The following is a 12,415-nucleotide window of genomic DNA, read 5'->3' on the forward strand; positions in this document are numbered from 1 at the left end:
TTTGGGATTCTACCCAAATGTAATGACTGCAACAGTGAAACACGAAGAACATAGTACAGTTGTGTACACTTACCATAAATGTAGATGTTCGAGTGTATTCACTGTTGCAGTCTGGGTTACCCACCCGCCATCCCCCTTTCTATACCTTTTCTTTCCTTCACTATACACATAAGCCTTTGTGGTATATTTGCTTTTAGTTGAAGGTAAAGTTTATGTTTCTAAAAGTGCATTCATATATATTTACAGTTTATTTATATATATATATATTTGCTCCCCATTTGGGGGGCACCTGACATCTGGGGCAAGAAAAACTGAATAAAATGGCGTCGGCTGCATGTTTTATACCCCTGACGATGTGACATCATGAAAGAGGAGACAGCAACCGACGCAGGACCCAAGACTTTGTTATTCAGGCCAACTGAGGGCAACCTGCCAGCAGATTACCCAAATGTAATGACTGCAACAGTGATTACACTCGGACATCTACATTTATGGTAAGTGTACACAACTGTACTTTTTAAAAGGTAGAAAAATCTCAATCACCTGCTGAAATAACTATGTGCACAAAATGCACTAAAAACTGACAAGCTATAAAAAATTAAATATGTTCTACAAATAATTACCCCACATAAAATATAAACCATTGTAAGAAAAAGTACAATGAATGCATAGTTCCTCCTTATTTACTCCTTCAACAGTTACAAAGATCCATCAGCTTTTTATAGAAGCATATCTCAGCCATCTTGTTTTACTATGCCAGTTGCTTTTCTAGATTTTTTCTAGAAATATGTGGCCACTAACTAATTAAACAAACATAGATATTAACACTTATTTCAACTGGACCCAAGTTCAGAAGTTCTGAAGCACTCTTTTTATGAAGCCTAATTCATAAATAAGCTTTGCTACAAATGGTAAACACTCCAAAAAATTAAAAAGGATTGCTTTACACTCCTTTCCCACTGTGACTGAGTTCTCAACTGAGATGAAGTCTATAGTAGTTCCACAAATACCTGAACTGGGTGGAGAAAATTACCCAGTCTCTTACAAAAGAATACCCCCAACCAATCCAAAAAGAAAACCTCAAAATGTTAAGTTGTCAATCTCGCCTTCATTCTTGCTTGATGGGTTCGGAGCCGATCCCTCGGCTCCGACTCGGCACTTGCTAAGCTCGAGAGTCACTTTTACCAGCTCGAGGCAGCCCCATATCCCATGATGCAAGGCGGTAAGTACCCAGATCTCGTTTGCCGCTTCGCTTAGGAGGTCTTCTTTTTACCAGCTCCTGGTAAGTTGTTCACTTTTGTGAGTTTTAAGCCCCTTTTTAGTAAAAAACCTTTTATTGATAGTTTTTAAGTTTATTTTGTACCTTTTCTGACAGAAATTCCCTGTCTCCTTTAATTTTTGTTAGTCAATCTTTTCCCTATCCCATCCCCCCCCCCGTTAGGGTGTGTGTGTTGGTTTTTTATAGAATACCTTTGGTATTTTATTTAAGTTAATTTTGACTGGTGTGTGTGTGTGTGTGTGTGTTTTTCAGCACCATGTCAAAGGAGAGGGTCTCAGGTTTTAAGAAGTGTGACTCGTGCTGTCAGAAGATGTCTCTGACAGACGGTCACACTTCTTGCCTGTATTGTCTGGGCCCTCTTCACCTGCAGGACTCCTGTGCTATTTGTCACTCCTTCAGCCAGAGAGTCCTGCAGGAGAGACGGAATAAGCTGATTCTTAGGGGCCTTCTTGCCGGAGGGCTCTCCGCTAACTCGGCTCCACCAAAATCAGCAAAACCTTCCAAGGCCCAGGCTTCTGTTTCTAGGCCTGCGGCCTCGCCCGACTGCATTGAGTCGAGATCGGCTCCGGCTGGAGCCGATTCTGGCTTGACAAAGCCTTCGGCACCGATGGCTATCGGTGCCGAATCTGTATTGACCACTTCGATGTCGGCTCCGATCGGTTCCGACACCCATGTGGCACAGGCATCGGTGTCGGCTCCGATCGGCTCCGACACCGTTACTTTGGTGGCTGTATCGGCTCCAGCTGGAGCCGATACATCGAGGCTTCCTGTCGGCTCCGACAGGATCTATAGTATCGGCTCCGATGGCTCATTCCAGGAAGAGGTCGAGGTCTCCTTCCTTGGAGCCGATACTTTCGGCCCGCTTCACCTCTTCTATCGGAACGGAGCCATCGGAGCCGATCTTCAAGGTCATCCAGGTTGTCAGATCATGACCTAGAGAGAGTGGTCAGTAGATTACTCAAGTCACAGGTACTGGCCCAAATGTTACACAGTCCGTCTCAACAGACGACTGTTGGTCCACACCCCGTTACAGTTCCTCCTTCAACTCTACCCCAGAGCTTGGAGTTGGAGTCTTCGAATGGTTACTGCTACGGCTGGAGGACGGATACCCCTTCTGTTCCTTCAGCCTCTACTCTTATCTCCTCTTCGAGACCTTCCTTAGAGGGATTCGGTGGTCGGGCTTCCATGGTCTCCTCTGAGGGGGTGAGTGGCATCGGACCCTTGTCCGAACCCGCTCTTCCCCTTGAAGCCTCGGCCTTGGTGAGCTCGGCTCCGACATCTGCCTCGGAGACTTCCCTTTCGGTGGTCCCTGGAGTTCCTAGCTCTTCGGAGCGGGTTCTCTCGGACCTGCCTGGGAGGAGCATTCGAGGTGATGAAGAGTGTACTGGCCACTGGTATCAGTCAGCAGTCTGTTCCCATAGCTCCTCCCTCTATAGTACCTGTTGACATCTCTGCCACTTCTCTTGCTACAGGACCCAGAGATCCTCCGCCTCAGGTTTCCCCATTGGGAATTTCCCCCTCTTCCGAGGATTCTCCTGATGTTTCGGGAGATCCTCCTAGGAAGAGGACTTGTAAGAGGAAGCATGTAGACTCCCGAGTCTGTCACTGGATACTGACTTTGATGAGTCAGAGGGATCCCCTAGATCCTCTCTGAGGATGTCTCCTTCTCAGACATCCTAGAACTTCTGAAACAGAGGGAAACTGGCCCACCAACAATCCCTCTGAGGATGAGTCAGTATACCTAGAGGCGCTTGGATCTCGGCCCTCCACCTCCTGGGTGTCTCCACCTTCGACCCCCTTATGCAGGTGATTGCACGAAGGCGTGGGCAGCTCCTGACTCTGTAGAGCCAGTCCCTAGGAGGCCTTCAAAATTTATCACTGCCCCGAGTGACAAACAATTCCTTACTAAGGGTGTCCCCGCTGATGCCATGGTGGTGGCTGCGGCCACCAAAAAGGAACTTGCAGATCCTTCCGTGCCCGTCCATCCTCCTAATAAGGACTCTAGGACCATGGATAGGTACGGTAAGCGGATGTTTTCCTCAGCGACCTTTGCTATGCGTTCGCTGAATTACCTGTGTCACTTCACCAGACTCCAGAGGGATATCCTGAAGGAGCTGGGAGAAGTAGTTCAGGATCCTACAGCTGCAGGGGCTCAAGAAAAAATTGCTTCTCAGCTAGGAACCCTCAATTCCATTGCAAACTCCTCCATGCGGCTAATATCTTATGCTGCGGATGGAGCGAGTAGAGCCGCAGGCACAGGTGTGGCTCTTAGACGCCAAGCCTGGATGCGGCTATGTGATTTTGCGGATCCCTTTAAGGCGTCCTTCACAAATTCTCCCTTTGATGGGTCAGCTTTGTTTGGCCCTCAGGTGAAGGAAACCTTGACCAGGTGCGAGCAGGACGGCAAGACTCTTTCTGCTGTTGGAGTCCGTTTTTCCACCCCTTCTAGGCCTTATCCCAAAGGACAGAAGGGTGGGAAGATGTGGTTCCGTGAATCCCAAGGAGTCACGCCGGATTCACGTGGTCAGTTTACCCCTAGAGGCAGAGGGGGTAACAATAACAGACGCCGCTCTAGAGGCAGAGGGGGTCCGAAGAACCAGGGAAACAGGGAGCCTCTCTCTGACAAGCCCTTTCAGCATCCCTGAGGTGTTGCCCGGCTGTCCCTCCTTGGAGGCAGTCTGGTTAAGATTATCACTGTACCCAGAAGCCTGGCATTCCCTCACTCAAGACAGATGGGTACAGTCGATCATATCCAAGGGTTACATAATTCCTTTCGAGGAAAGTCCCTTCCCCTCAAGTTCCCTTCCAGATGTACCACCCGGTCTAAGGGAGATTGCAGAGTCAGAAATCGCAAAACTACTGCAAAAAAGAGCCATTCAGCCAGTTACAATAGACCATTCAGAGCCCGAATCTACTCAAGGTTCTTTTTGGTCCCCAAAAGACGGGAGACTGGAGACCAATATTGGATCTCAGCAGACTCAACAAGTCTGTCAGGAAGACAAGATTCAATGGTCACTCTTCAGTCAATTCTGCCCTTCTTACAGAAGGACAACTGGATGTGCTCAATAGATCTTCAGGATGCGTACTATCACATCAAAATTCACAGACGCCCAGGAGATTTCTCCGCCGCTGGGGTCCAGTCATTTCCAGTTCAGAGCCCTGCCCTTTGGTCTCACTACAGCCCCCAGAGTGTTCACCAAATGCATGGCAGTGGTCACGGCTCACCTGAGACGCCAAGGATTCCAGGTGTTTCCGTACCTCGACGACTGGCTCCTGTCAGCCACCACCAGGCATCAGCTTATACAAGCCAGGGATTACACAATAGACCTTTGTTCTCATTTGGGCATCTCAATCAACTTCAAAAGTCATCCTTATCGCCCTGCCAGTCTATTACCTTCATAGGCGCAAACTTAAACACTGTTCGGATGTCAGCTACCCTTACAGAACAAAGAGTTTCAGACATTCAGACTCATGTCAGGATCATTCTGGCCAGCAAGAAAATACAGGCCAGAATGGTTCTAAAGGTATTAGGTCTCATGGCTGCGGCCATTACTCTTCTTCCCCTGGCTCGATTCTACATGCGCCTTCTTCAGTGGATGCTGTTCACACAGTGGTCATACCAGCAACTTCCAATGCGTCACCAGATTCTGGTGACACAGACATGCAAAGAGCATCTTGCTTGGTGGATCACATCGCCTCAGGTTCACCAAGGCAGGTGCTTTGTACCTCCGTCCCCGATAGCCACTGTCACCACGGATGCCTCCCTGATCGGGTGGGGTGGTCATTATCAGGGCAGGATGGTTCATGGGACGTGACAACCGCTCGAGTACCATCTGCACATAAATGTCCTGGAGATGAGAGCAGTGCTTTTAACGTTGCAAGCCCTCAACGACTTTCTTCCCGTAGGGACAATTGCAGTCCACACAGACAACATGTCTGTAGTTTGGTATATCAACAAACAGGGCGGAACCAAGTCCTACCCCTTGTGTCGAGAAGCCAGACTTTGGCAATGGGCGATCTCCTCTCATCGGTTTCTGGTAGCAACGCATATCCCTGGGAAAACCAACATTATAGCGGACAGATTGAGCAGAGCTATCCTCATGCCTCACGAGTGGTCTCTCAAGCAATCTATAGCGGAAGAGATTTTTCTGGAATGGGGTCGCCCATGTTGCGATCTTTTGCTACTCCCCAAAACAGCAAATGTCCAGACTTCTTCAGCCTCTTCCCTCTATCAGGCCATCCCCAGAGACGCCTGACCCAGGATTGGCCCCAGGGACTTCTTTATGCCTTCCCTCCATTTCCTCTGATCCCTCAGGTGATCCAGAAAGCTACCGCTTTGAGAGCCAAATTGATTCTCATTGCCCCTTACTGGCCTCGACAAGTTTGGTTCCCGTTCCTCCATCATCACCTTTTGGTGCAGCCGTGGCATCTGGACCCAGTGCCAGATCTTCTGATTCACCAATCCGTCAGCTGCACCGTCAATCCCTTCTCTCAACCTCACAGCATGGTTGCTCCACTTCCTTCCTTTGCCAGGCTTCCTTTGATCTCTAACCCTGTTAGAGACATCATAGTAGCTTCACTAAAATCCTCTACCAGGAGGATTTACACAAGCAAATGGAAACGTTTCTCTTATTGGGCTAAGGCCCAAAATATTGATCCTTTTACTGCCCCTGTTCAGGCAGTTCTGGACTTCTTAGCAGAGATTTTTCATGCAGGCTCCTCTTCTTCCACAGTCAGAGTTCAATTGGCTGCTATTTCCAATTTTCATGTCGGGATAGCAGATCATAATATTATGTCCCATAGGCTCTGCAGGGCCTTCTTGAAAGGAATTTTCCTACTAAAACCTCCAATCAGGAATCCTCCTCCTCAGTGGGATCTAAATTTAGTGCTGACATCCTTGATTCTCCCCCCCTTCGAGCCAGCTGTTTCTTGTTCCCTGAAATATCTTTCTTGGAAAACGTTATTTCTAGTGGCTATTACATCTGCCAGGAGGGTGTCTGAACTTCATGCTCTTTCGGTTCGACCCCCCTATTTGGTTTTTCACAAAGACAGAGTATCTTTGAGAACTAACCCAACCTTTTTACCTAAGGTCGCTTCAAAGAACAATTTGAATCAATCCATTGATCTCCTGGTATTTTTCCCTAACTATTCAGATAGAGCTGAACAAAAGCTACATTATCTTGATGTCCATCGTCAACTTAGATATTATTTGGACAGAACAAAAAAAATTAGAAAATCTGATCAACTTTTTGTTTCCTATGCGGATAATAAAAAAGGCCTTCCTGTTTCTAAAGTGACTTTGTCCAGATGGCTTTCTTCGGTCATCTCTGAAATTTATACTCAGGGGAAAACAGCTGTGCTCAAAACCTAAAGCACATTCAACTAGGAGCTTAGCTACTTCTACAGCTTTTCAAGCTAGACTTCCTTTGGACACTATTTGTGCAGCGGCCACTTGGGCTACTCCTCACACTTTTGTTTCCCATTACAAATTGGACTTGGCCTCCAGGGACAGAGCCAGTTTTGGCTCTACAGTCCTCAAGAGTTTGTTCCATTGAGCCACCCAGGATAGAGGTGCTAGGGACGGTCCCATCAAGCAAGAATGAAGGCGAGATTGACAACTTAACATTAAGAAGTTATGTACCTACCATAACATTCCATGTTAGTTGTCTTCTCGCCTTCTTTCTTGCACCCTCCCTCCTTCCCCTGGCCTGGACAGACCTTGTATAAGAAACTATTATGCTAAAGACCATTCAGACCTGGTCCTTTTTCCATCTGTAAGTTTCTTCTTCCTTTGGGAAGTATTTTATGCTTGGTGCTATTGCCCTTTGTCAACAAACGAGATCTGGGTACTTACCGCCTTGCATCATGGGATATGGGGCTGCCTCGAGCTGGTAAAAGTGACTCTCGAGCTTAGCAAGTGCCGAGTCGGAGCCGAGGGATCGGCTCCGAACCCATCAAGCAAGAAAGAAGGCGAGAGAAGACAACTAACATGGAACGTTATGGTAGGTATATAACTTCTTATTATCATTGTTTTACAACAGGGTGCAGCCAGCCAAGTCCTAAAATCAGTATGTTATGAGAAAACATCACACCTTACTTAACAAATTCAAAGAAATAAATGAGTACATTTTAAACTGCCCCCAGTTTAAACTTTGCAAGCCATTTTCGCCTCAGTTGATGCTTATTGTTTAATTTCCTTGTCTAAGACTTTAAGTTATTAACATATAGCAAAGGATGACGACAGCAACCTAAGAATAGTTCACATGCAAACTAATAAAATTGCCCTTACCACATAGTGTGTCAGGGGATGACTAGAATCCACAGTTATTTCTTATAATCTCAGTCAACATTTTAACTTTAAGAAATTTTTTGTGGAGATTCTAACATACAGAAAATTATACAAAAGTAAATAAGTAAATGCAATAAAAAATAACATACAACTTTAAGTTCCCAACTTATGAGCCTGTAATAGACTTTGAATTGACATGGGAACATTACACAGACTAGCGAACCTCAAATATCAGCTGCTCAGGTGGAGAGCTTTAGGAAAAAAACTTCTCAGTGAGGAGAAGTATAGTAGTTTAAATTACTATTTTGTCTCGCTGCAAGAACCAAAACATTTTGGCATACGTGTTGGGATGGGTTGGGGTGAGCTTACTAAAACTGGCATTAACTGAAGCAAAGACCATCCTGGGATATTATTTTGCCATAATCATCTTTCCAGAGTGACCATTTAAGTATGTTATGTTCCTGCAATTCATTGATCAGTGCATGCACAAGTTTATGTATAACGCATAACCATGCAGACAGAACATACTTATGAAGCACATATACAGCATCTGCACTAAGAAAAAAAATGTACATTGATAAGAAATGTTTCAAAACAGTCTAATGGAAACATGCAGTTTGGTAAAAAAATGATTTCTTAAGCATGTGTTATTTATTTTATTTGTTTGTAACCACAATCCATTTAGATACTATGCAAACATGTATAAGAGGTAATGTGAAAGAAAGAATATCTTGGAAATGAGAATTAATTCCATAAATGAATTAAAGAAAAACAGTGGCTATGGTCAGAAATGCCCATCGATAGGTTGCTGTCCCTCTAGCTTTCCTTCAGGAGTCCATTCATAGTATCATAGTAGAATACGAGGCTATGGGGGGGGGGGTAGCCAAGCATTGCAAGTTTCCTCTCTTTAACAGAGACAGACATGCCAGACTAGGATTATATATTTCTGGTTCCTCATTAACTGATCCAGGTTTTGCTTGAATAACTGTGAGTATGAACTCTTCCTCACATGGATGGGAAGCCTGTTTCAGAGAAGTGGGAGCTTCTGAGACACATACTTGTCCCTCCAGCATGTCCTGCTTATGTTACTTGAAAGGTTTTTGTCCATGGATCAGATGTTCCTGATGATATTTGTTTAACATATGTGCAACATATTTATTAGGCTGGATCAGAGGTTGCTTTGTAAACCTGGTGTATGTCAGCAGCCTACATAAGACCATGTGTAAAGATAAGGCTTTGAGGTAGTCAGCATATAACTTGTTTTCTACACTATGTATTCTTTTTGTGAAGAATATTGGTAGAGGGGTCATTGTTCTCAATGACTAATCTTATCAGAGCAGAGTACAATGGAACAATGACATGTTTAGGTGTAGATGCCATATCCCTGCTTATAAGTTGTGCAGCATTGAATGATCTCCTTACCACAGTAGACATATGACAGTCAAATGCTAAATCACTGTCTATATGCGTTCCCAAATACTTGGCTACAGAGTGTACTCTTAGTGATGTATTGTTAAGTAGTACTTTGCTGGGATTGCCATTTTCCCAAAGATGTGAAGTTTTTACTTTTCGGCATTGAGTTTTTCACCATGTCTCAGACAGCAGTTATTACTCTATGTCAGGCCTTCTTGGATGAGATTTGTGACTGCACCCAACTTGCAGTCATCTGCGAACTTGGTCAGCCAAAGGCACTTGATATTAGCCTTGACCTCAGTGAAGTAGATGCCAAACAGAAGTGGACCCAGCACACAGCCCTGAGGCACCCCACTAGTAACTAACATTTTTGTGGATGAGTTCCCTATTCTAACTGCTAGGGTCCTGTCTGTAAGCCAGCTAGCTATCCTGTTGATGAAGGAGAGTGACAAACTGTGTGTTATGTCTTGCCTGCAGACAATTGCAGTCAGTTACTACCCACATCCACAAATCCTCGTGTGGAATGGGATAATAAGACACATTATAGTGCCCAAACTGTATGGGTGATGGGTTGTGTAAAATCATTGGAAATGCTGCACACGATTTTAAAATTTACAATTATAGTACCATTGCCCTTGTTGAAGAGTGTGCTAACTTATTTAGTAAAGGATGCATCTTTATTCCAACTAAATCTGCAGACCTAGTGAAGTTAATTTTGGATTTGAAAATGTATGTTAGAAATTTGAACCTAAATGTGGTATTTAACAATGGAAGTGAAGTAATTGGTAGTAGTGAAAGAAATGTCAGAGTTCCAAGTGTTTTTAACCCTGAGGTACACCCTGTATTAAAAGCATTTGAAAAAGCTTGTGAAGTAGAGTTTAGACATTTTTTTCCACTGTTTGAGTATGTTAATAACATGTCTGACACTGATAAAAGTGCATTAGAGGGTCTTAAATCTTATGGTGACCTCAGGTTTATGCATCCTGACAAAGGTGGTGGCATGGTAATCATGCAGCAAGATGACTATATTCAGAAAATGTTCAACATGTTGTATAGTGGTACCTATGAAGAGGTGTCTATTAATGAAATACACCTTGGGTATAAAAGAATAGATTGGGAATTGATGGACATGCTTACCCAGGAGCAGCTTGCTATACAAGAATATAATTATATGGTAGTTGATTGGCCTAGGATCCCGGTAATTTTTGGGGTCCCTAAGATATACAAGGGACCCACCTTTAAGGCCTATTGTGGATTCCGGGAAATCCAAGACTAGTTATATAGCTGGATTCCTGGATAAACAACTTAAAAATATTGTGAACAATATTTCCAATTTGTGCCGTGATTCTTGGCAGTTTCTTACAATTTGTAACAAATTGAACCCCTTCCCTCGTGGTGTATTTATAACCATAGATGTAAAAGATCTATTTAGTAGTATTCCTCATAAACAAGGGAAGGAGTGGTTTTGTTTATATTTGTATGAAGTAAAGTTACATAAAGATAAAATGAATGTCTATAACCAGTTATTAGACATGGTTTTAAGTTTTAATTATATACACTTTGAAGGACATTACTAGAGACAAATGGAAGGGGTAGCTGTGGGGTCAGGCTATGGCCCCTTGTTTGCTAACATTGTCATAGCATGTTGAGAAAGAGTATACTTGTACACAAGTCCATTTTATTCCTACATTAGCATGTATGTTGGGTACCTGGACGATTTATTTGTTGCTTGGAAAGGACCAACGGCAGAAATTAACAATTTTATTAAATATATTAATCAGACAACCAGTTTTCTGAAATTTACTCATGTTGTTAGTTTTGATAGTATGGCAAACCTTGATGTCCTAATTTCAAGCAATATTCATGGGCTGAAGTCAAATATTTATAGAAAACCCACATTTTCAAATGCATACCTACATTATTCCAGTAATCATCTCACACATGTCAAAAGGGGTGTCGTGAAGGGCCAAATGGTCCAGGCAGCCCGTATGGTTACAAATCATGATGATTTCCTAAGGGAGTGTACACATATATCAAATATGTTTTACAATAGGGGTTACCCCAGAAGAATGGTAAATCAAATACGTAATGAAGTCATCCTGAAACGTAATCAAGGCACCTATGTTCCATTACTTTGGGAACATCATGAAAGTCAGCAGATGGTAATTGTAGAGAACATCAACTATGTTAATAATATTAATAACAATGCTCCTGCTAATGATATAAATGATGGCCCAGATGGTGATGGGCATAGGAATGCAAAAATGGTTTGCCCCTTTGTTACAACTTACCATGACAATGGTAAAATTATAAGTGACATCATAAATAAAAATTGGGACATTATAAAAATGAAAATTGATTTGACCAACAGACTAGGTACCAATCCAAAAATTGTTTATAGGAGGGGCCCAAATTTCAAAAATATTTTAGCGCGACAGCAAGTAACCTCTAAGGTAGGTAAGTTGTTTCCTTGTGGTACTTGTAATCAATGTAGATATGTATATAGCGAGTCAAGTATAAATATTAGGAACATGAAAATCCATATTAAGGGTAGATATAGCTGCTATACACAAGGGGTAGTTTACGTTGCATGTTCAAACTGCCCTACATTTTATGATGGCAAAACTGAACGTAAGCTATCCTAGAGGATATACGAGCATGTTTATGATATCACCCATGGAAAGGACACAAATGCTCTTTACAAGCATATAAGTAAATTCCCTACCCATAGTTTCAAATTTTAGCAGTTTTTCAGGTTAGGATAGACACCCTTGGGGGACCTTGGAAATTAATTTTAGAAAACAAAGAAACATGGTGGCAAATTTATCTTAATGCTGGAACCCCACCGGTACTAAATGAAATGATTTCCATCAATAGTTTTCTCAAATTAAGAACATATGATAGGTAGTTTGTAACATAACATTTATAATATTTATTATGTTTATGTATTTATATATATATATATATATATATATATTTTTTTTTTTAAGTAATTTATGTGGAATATAAAATATATATTCGATTGGCTTTAGAAAATTATTTTTAAATGGTAGTAATGAGTTTGTATTGGTTGGTGTATTTTGTGATGTTACATTATGTTGGTGTATTTTGTGATGTTACATTATGTCAGTATAAAAGGTTGTTCAGTGTAATGCAGTTTATCTGAAGAAGTTTGGCAATTTACCAGATGAAAGCGCTAATAAACTGTGTGTATAAAATCATACAACATTGTTTTTCTTGCTGCCAGCCAGTTTGTTTTTTATCGATGTAGGAGAGTGACATACTGTGTGTTATGTCTTGCCTGCAGACAATTGCAGTCAGTTACTACCCACATCAAAACAACCTTGTGTGGAATGGGATAATAAGACACATTATAGTGCCCAACGTGTGTGGGTGATGGGTTGTGCCCTCCCAAGTGTCTGAAGCAATGGCAA

The 12,415-nt window shown here is 42.8% G+C and overlaps 1 protein-coding gene across 1 annotated transcript in view; it reads left to right on the top strand.

The window, feature by feature from the left end:
* Positions 1-12,415, top strand: part of KIF6 (kinesin family member 6) — a 4,303,753-nt gene that overhangs the window by 1,067,670 nt on the left and 3,223,668 nt on the right. The window lies entirely within an intron of this gene.

This window comes from Protopterus annectens, chromosome 1.part1 (genome assembly GCF_019279795.1).
Source record: "Protopterus annectens isolate FY-2018-M chromosome 1.part1, PAN1.0, whole genome shotgun sequence".
In the NCBI taxonomy this organism is placed as follows: Eukaryota; Metazoa; Chordata; order Ceratodontiformes; family Protopteridae; genus Protopterus; species Protopterus annectens.